Source organism: Lissotriton vulgaris, chromosome 8 (genome assembly GCF_964263255.1).
Source record: "Lissotriton vulgaris chromosome 8, aLisVul1.2, whole genome shotgun sequence".
Taxonomy (NCBI): domain Eukaryota; kingdom Metazoa; phylum Chordata; class Amphibia; order Caudata; family Salamandridae; genus Lissotriton; species Lissotriton vulgaris.
This window is the reverse complement of record NC_141696.1, coordinates 1,457,217,868-1,457,225,367: the sequence shown is the minus strand read 5'-3', so window position 1 is coordinate 1,457,225,367 and position 7,500 is coordinate 1,457,217,868.

The following is a 7,500-nucleotide window of genomic DNA, read 5'->3' as shown; positions in this document are numbered from 1 at the left end:
ACATAGAACAGTTGTAAATATTTGGAGTATGATACAATATGTATTATATGTTCACCAAATATAACATTCCACCAAGTAAATACAGATAATTTAGAGAAATCTTTCCAATAAGAGAGTATTACTTTAAAAGTAAGTGCAATAAAAAGATCTAACAATAGAGGTATATTAGGTAAATTATCAATATGAGGTTAAAGAGAATCTAAGAAAACATTCTGCAATGCAAGCAGAACTGTACATTGAAAAGTATTTAAGCATTTAGACCAAATTATTATGCAGAAAGCTTTACCATGGCAACAATTACATAACAAATGAACCAAAGAGACATTATGATTTGAACGAGGCCAGCATAGAAGAGAATGTGTCAAACTTTGTTATATGTTCTGGGGTAATAGCAGTGTTTATATGTATATAAAAAAGACTAACCACATAATGTTAGCAGCACTAGAAGTTGTGAATGGTTTAATCCAAATGTTACCCCAAAATAATAGAGTGAACGATATAGCTAATTTGTCTTCCCATAACAGTTACAAAGTACTTTTATATCTAGTGCAATTTGGATATATTAAAGTTTATAAATGAGAGCAGCCTTGGGAATAGAGCCATGTAAAAGTTTGTCTAGCGATGCAATCAGTAGAGGTGGTAATGGCCCGGAGTCATATGGTACAAAAAATAACTTTGTCATTCCAATGTTTAAAATGTTTCCAATGTTCAAAATAAAATGATCTTTGCATATACTTAGATATTTATTATCCCAAACCGAGGAACACAAGAAACACTGCTGGAATGTAAATGTATCAAAAAGTATTCTATTTAATAAAAATTGTGCAAAAGTACAATTTGACACGTGAACAGTGTTGTTAAAAGCAAAGTAATTAAATAGAGAATGTTCAAAAGTAATCCAAATTGGTGAAGGTTGATCTTGGAAGCCATAAGCCAGAGCACAACACTGTCGAATTAAAAGAGAGGAATGATACCGTTTAAAATATTGAAATCGAATACCACCTTCAAGTTTAGGTTGTATAGATACGTGTTTTTTTATTATTCAGTAAAAATGCAGTCCAAAAAGAATCAAGTTGTTTAAAATAGTATTTAGGGATTTTAAAAGTTAGCATTGAAATAGTGTAGAGGGTGTGTAGAACAATCATCGTTTTAATAGTATCGAACTGTCCCCACCTTTGATATAAACAATAGAGATTAAACTGAGAGTAAGGTGTGTATTTTGTATTTTAACATAGTAAAAATTTTACTTAGGGGCTTATCACTTGTCTGGTACTCGGAGCAGGGCCTCCAGACTTGTGAAGGCATGGTGTTAGCGGTCCAGCCACTGCCACACCGCCTGTCCGACTCCCAATTATGACTTCAGCAGTCACTGCAACTGCCGGGGAACTACGGTCCCACATCTGTCTGAGGGTCACAATATGCTTGGTGGTGCCCTGAGGTACTGCCAATCATATTACAACTTCCCTCATTGCCAGTGGTGTCCCAAAGATATCTTCCATGTTACTGCTGGCAGTCAGGAAAGAAAGGGGGCCCTACAGAGCCCCCTCTTGCCCCTGTGCATTAGGGTGTATGCGGGGGGCATGGTGTGTGCCCCCCTATCTGTATGCACCCCCAGTTCCAGGACAGCATTGACTTTACAGTCTATGAACGCACTGTGTCTGGGCCACGGCACGGCCTTTCTAAGGCTTTCCAAAAATTAAGAGCTAAAATCCTGTGGGCGGGGTGCAGGTGGCTTTGGCAGTCCTGGAGAGGGAGGAAGTGTGTGGGCGTGCTCCAGGACTTCCAAGGTCGTAATCCCACCTTAAGTGTGTCATAAACAGTGGGAGAAAATCAGATACCAAAATATTTAATGTTTGAGGGACATCGTCTAAAGTTCGTATTAGCAAACATGTCTTGACAGTGAATAGAGTTCAAAGATTAAATCTATGTTTTATCAAAATAAAATGTATAACCTTGTGATACTGGAATATAGAGAAACCTCTTCTTAAAATTGATCCAGAGAGATAAGCAGATTGGACATATATTAGGGTATCATCAAATATGCAGATAATTGAACTACTAGAGCACCGTGTTTAAAACCTGATATGTTTGTCTTACAATGAATTTACTCCAGGAAAGGCTCCAAACATGGAACAAATAACAAAGAAGAGAGGGGGAATCCTTCCATTGTGCCTCTATGTAAGTAAATGTAAGAAGTAAAGCGACCATTCTGGAAAATACTAGCTCAGAGGTTAGAATATAGCAATTTAATGAAAGAAATGAATTTAAGGCCAAAGTCAAACCAATGAACGATGGTAAACATAAATTGCTAATTATTACATTTAAAAGCTTTGTGTACATATAGTGAGAGGGCTGCCAAGGGGGAGTTAACTTGTCAAGCTAAGCTGACAATACTAGAGAACATTCTACCATTGTCAGCAGCAAGTCTGGCCCTTAATAATACCAGATTGGTCAGATTTTACTGGAAGAGGAATAACAGACTCTAAACATAAAGATAAGATTTTGGCAAAGATCCTGCAATTGTAATTGATAATTGATATAGGCCTATAATGCATATACAATCAAGTTTCCTTATCTGGCTTAGAGATTAGGGTTACATAGGCTTCCATAAAAGAGGCACTAGCTTTGAATCAGAAATAAAAAGTTAAAACGTTCTGATAATTTGGAAGCACGAAAAGGAAACATGAATGAGAAGATTTCAATAGAGAAATCATCCGGAGCAGGTGCTTTTGCCCTCTTCAAAGACTTAATTGCATCTGAAACCTCCAGGAGTATAATATTAACTCCTAGCCTAGCAAATTATCTATAGGAGAGGGTGGTTGAGGGATAACATCAAAATAATTCTGAACTTTGAATGCTGAGGTTGTATTGTCTGTATAAACAAGCAAGGCTCAGGTCCTGTCACTACCTGGCCTGGACCACTACAATATCATCAAACAAGCACAGTGTCAAGGTAGGCTGTTGCAATTAAATTGGATAGAACCTTAGAAAATCATTTCAAAAGTCTACATGCGTTATTCCACTTTAGCTTAAGAATTTTTGCCCAAAATTGGCCAAGTCATTTCAAGTGATGAGATGGGCAACAAATCATTTGGATACACATTAAAAAACATTTACATCCAAAATACACATGATTACTTTGAAAAACCACACTTGTGATTAGACACCATTTAAACAAATCAAAAATTCAAAATATAACCCAAAAAACTGTTCTAAACAACATAAATGACCAGTCAATTCAAACCAATTCCCTCAAGACACACCCTGTGTTGGCTCACCCTTTCTCTAAAGCCAACACGTTTCGAACCCCAAGTGGCTAGGGTGTTCTCCTCAGGACTGGGATTGGATCGTGAAAACTAAAAACACAAAAAAATTATAAGAATGTGATGTAAATAAAGCTGAGCTACCCTGTTGTCAGGCTACCCTAGACAAGTTTTAGGCATCAGATAAAGTGTGTACCTGATTGTAGCGTTGGATTGGTCAAAGGTTGAATATAGCTGTGATGACGTTCTTACTAATGTGTTGGTGAAGCAGCAACATTAGAGAAATAAAGAATTAACTCCCATGAGGTTTTTGTGTGGCAGAAAGCTGCCTGCTTCATTGCAGGAAATAAGTAATGAATCATACCTTGAAGGCCCCAATCTGCACTCCCATAGAAAACATCAGGGGACATTGCATCTAGTTTGAAGAACGATGAGATTTACTTGTGCAATCTGCAAAAAACCCAGAGACTTCTAATTTAGCACTCTCCCTGTCACAACCCTGAATGCGTAGATGCTCCAAGTGCCAAAATCAGCAGGGAGAGGCAGTTACCCCCACGGTTAAAACGCAAAGAAAAACAAAGCTGCACTTCCCTTCTTACAATGTGCCACTTCCAAAACTGCGAAGGTAACAGTTTAAATTCTTCGGTGCGATTACATGTTTCCATGAAAGAAGAGGCCCATAGTTCAAAGTGCCACGGAGAGAAGTGAGCGACCAGCAGCAAAGAGGCAGAGCTTTCAACTGCTTCATAAGTCCAAGAAGGATTCTCTGTTCATTCTATACCAGGGTGCATTATGGAACTCGTGGTTTAACACCTTCGCTGCTAGGACTCCCCCCCCTCAGTGCTAAGCCTTTTATTGGCTATTTGGGGTAGTTCACGCTTAGGCCCCTGTAACTTTTTGACCACATATGGTATCAACGCCAAATTTGCGTCCTTTTTTACCAACATCATGGGGATTCTAAAGGTACCCAGGGTTGTGGATTCCTTGTGGAGTGGACTCAGAAATTAGCCAAAATTCAGGTAAATTCTTTTTTGTTTGAGAAATTGGAAAAAGGGCTACAGATGAAAGCGGCTGGTTCTTTCCCTGCAAATGGTATAAAAAAAAAGGGAGCATGGTGTTGAAATCACATTCTTCCCATCTTTTGGGGACATGCAGACTTTTGTCAGAAAACCAACATTTTTTACACAGTTCTGGCATTTTTCTGGGACATAGCCTATTTTTGCTATTTTTTGTGCTTTCAACCTCTTTCCAGTTAATGGTATAAATGGGTATAAAAGCAAAAATGGATCCTGGAAAGCTATACACTTTAGAAAAGTAGACAATATTCTGAATTCAGCAAGGGGTCATTTGTGTAGATCTTTCAAGGTTTCTTTATAGAAACTAACCGTTGAATATAGGAAAAATTGAAAATTAGTTGAAAAAACAGCCATTTGTGTCAACGTTTTCAACTAATTAACACAGTTGTTTGAAAGCAATATACTGTTACATCCAGTGGACCTTTTTTATTTGTGGGGATATATAGGACTTGTAGGTTCACAAGAATCCGATGAACCCAGAGCCAATAACTTAGCAGCTTCTTGCAATGGTTTTTTATTATGTACCGGGTACATAGCAATTAATTTTGGAAAATATATACATGGAAAAATTGGTATGAAAGACACCTATGTCAGTCAGTCAGTCAAACAAGCTTTATTCGACATAGTCATAAAAGCATTACATATCTAAATTTATATAAAAATGGAATTAAAATGTATACAAGGTTTAAAACAAGTAATTCGTTATAGTATAAATGACCAGTTTAAGATACATCAAGTATTCATATATAAAGTGCATTTTCAAAGACCAACCCCTTTACATTTTTTGCTTCTAATAATCCAGGCCCATCCTAAATATTTCGCCACAGCTATATATATTACAGGGCTTGGGTTTGTACAGATAATTCTAGTAGCCACAATTCCACTCTGAGTGCCTAATAGTTTAGCCATGGGTCGCAGCCAGACTCTGCGCGGGGCAGAGTAGGCCGGGCACACAATGAGTAAGTGGCTAACTGTTTCTTTAAGATCCGGGCAAAATGGACAAGAGCTACTTCCACTGTTTGACCATCTGGATGTGAAAGATCTGATAGGTATACTACCAATTCTCATTTGAAAGTAAAGTTTTCTGTCCAGTGGCTTCGTTATGTCGTCCCAGAATGTCTCGAAGCGAGTTTCATCCTTGAACTCCATAAACACCCCTGTTAGTGAAAGTGGGGGAATGGTCCTAAAAAGTTTCAAAGATATCATCTTCCAGTACAAGCCCTTGATTACCTTTTTTGATGGAAATACAGCATTGGTTGGGTCTTCCCATGTCTCCGCCAGACCCAGCTCTCTGAGAACCGCTCTAATTCCAGAGAGCCATTTTATCTGGTGAAAGACATCACTTTTAATAATGTCCAGGAGTCCCATGGCAAATATTTTCAGCTCCGGCGTTACCCATATTCGTCGCCAGTACAATACAGGACGGAGATTTGCAATAATCTCAATTGAATTTATGCCTAGGTCCTGTAAAACCGGGTCCATGGGGGTGCTGTGTGGGAGGATAACAAGATTTCGTAGGAACCTATTTTCGGAGTCCGTTAACTTACTTAGGTTCCCATGTCCCCGCATCTCAACCCCATAAAGTGCTCAACTTACGGCCTTTGCATTATAGACTTTAACTGCAGGTGCCATCGGTTTTGTCAGGGATTTTGCATGTTCACGGGTCAATGCCCCTGCGATTTGCCTGTGCTTGAGGGTGGCCAGGTCAATCTGTTCATTCCAACGTAGGTCATGTTGGATGGTAACACCTAGATATGAAAGCGATTTTACTTGCTCTAGGGGGAGAGGTTATTCATCAGGAATTTTCCTTTGAATGACATGTGTTGATTAAAAGACATAAATTTGATTTTGAGACGTTAATTTCCAGGCCATGGTCAGTGCAGTATGTTTCAAAGATCCCAAGTGCTTTTTGCAGACCACTTGGGGTCTTAGAAATAATGAGACAGTCGTCGGCAAACATTAAGATTGGTATCTTAGTGCCTGCTAAAATTGGTGCATCAACATTTGCCTCCAACAGGGTCTTTGCGACGTTGTTAATGTAGAGGGAGAAGAGGGTAGGCGCTAATACGCAGCCTTGGCGCACTCCTCTCTCTACCGGGAACTGGTTGGTAACATGTCCTCGGGAGCCCCATCTTATCTGGGCGTAATTATGCTCATGTCATTTGATAATCATAGAAAGAAGAGTGGGGGGCATGCCCATGTCATTCAAGACAAACCAAAGGTTGGACCGTGGTACAAGGTCAAAAGCTGCCCTCAAATCTATGAAGGCAGCATACAAGCTACCTCCCCCAAGTTGAACGACCTTCCAATAGAGCATTGCGAAATGTAGGACTTGATCGACTGTGCTTATGGAGGTTCTAAATCCTGCTTGGAGGTGGGACAGGATGTCCATCTCCCGCTCTCACTCTTGGACCTTATTTAATACCAGTCTGCCATAGATCTTCTGGATGGTGTCAATTAGACTGATCGGGCGATAATTACCTGGGAGCGATTTATCGCCCTTTTTGAAGACGGGGATTATTTCCGCCCCGTTCCAGGATTCGGGTATTGGGGATCCACTGGCTAAGATATTTGCCAGTAATAGTATGTACTTCCCCCAGAGTTCTCTATTATTAAGGAAGATGTCAGCTGGGACACCATCTATACCTGGCGCCCTTCCAGGAGTGATATAATCTAGTGCGCGTTGGATGTCCATGATAGTAAACGCATCTTCCGTACAGGGGATACATACAATCCCTTCTCTCTGTTCTACCGGTAGTTCCGGCCCTTTAGCGTATTGGGGCCTAAAATGAGTTACCCAATCATCCTGGGCTACCCAATTTTGGGGTTTTTCGGGGCTTCCTTCACAACCCCATTTCAAAAGGTCCCAGAATTGTTTACAATTTTTGTGAGAACTTGCCTCCTTAAGCTCCTCCCATCTTTTTTCATCCCAGGCGCGCTTAGATTTTTGAATAATAGTTTTATACGCGCTCCTAGCAGTGCGAACACTAGCACTGGGCCCATTTTTATTGGCTTGACCTAGTTCCAGCGGTGCTTTTCTACATTCTTTATTATACCATCTTGGAGATTTATTGGTCGTGTTTTTGTTCGGATTATTTGGTTTAACAAATAAACCTTTCATTTGCAAAAAGAGGGTTTTGTGGACCTTACTTGCGCTTTCT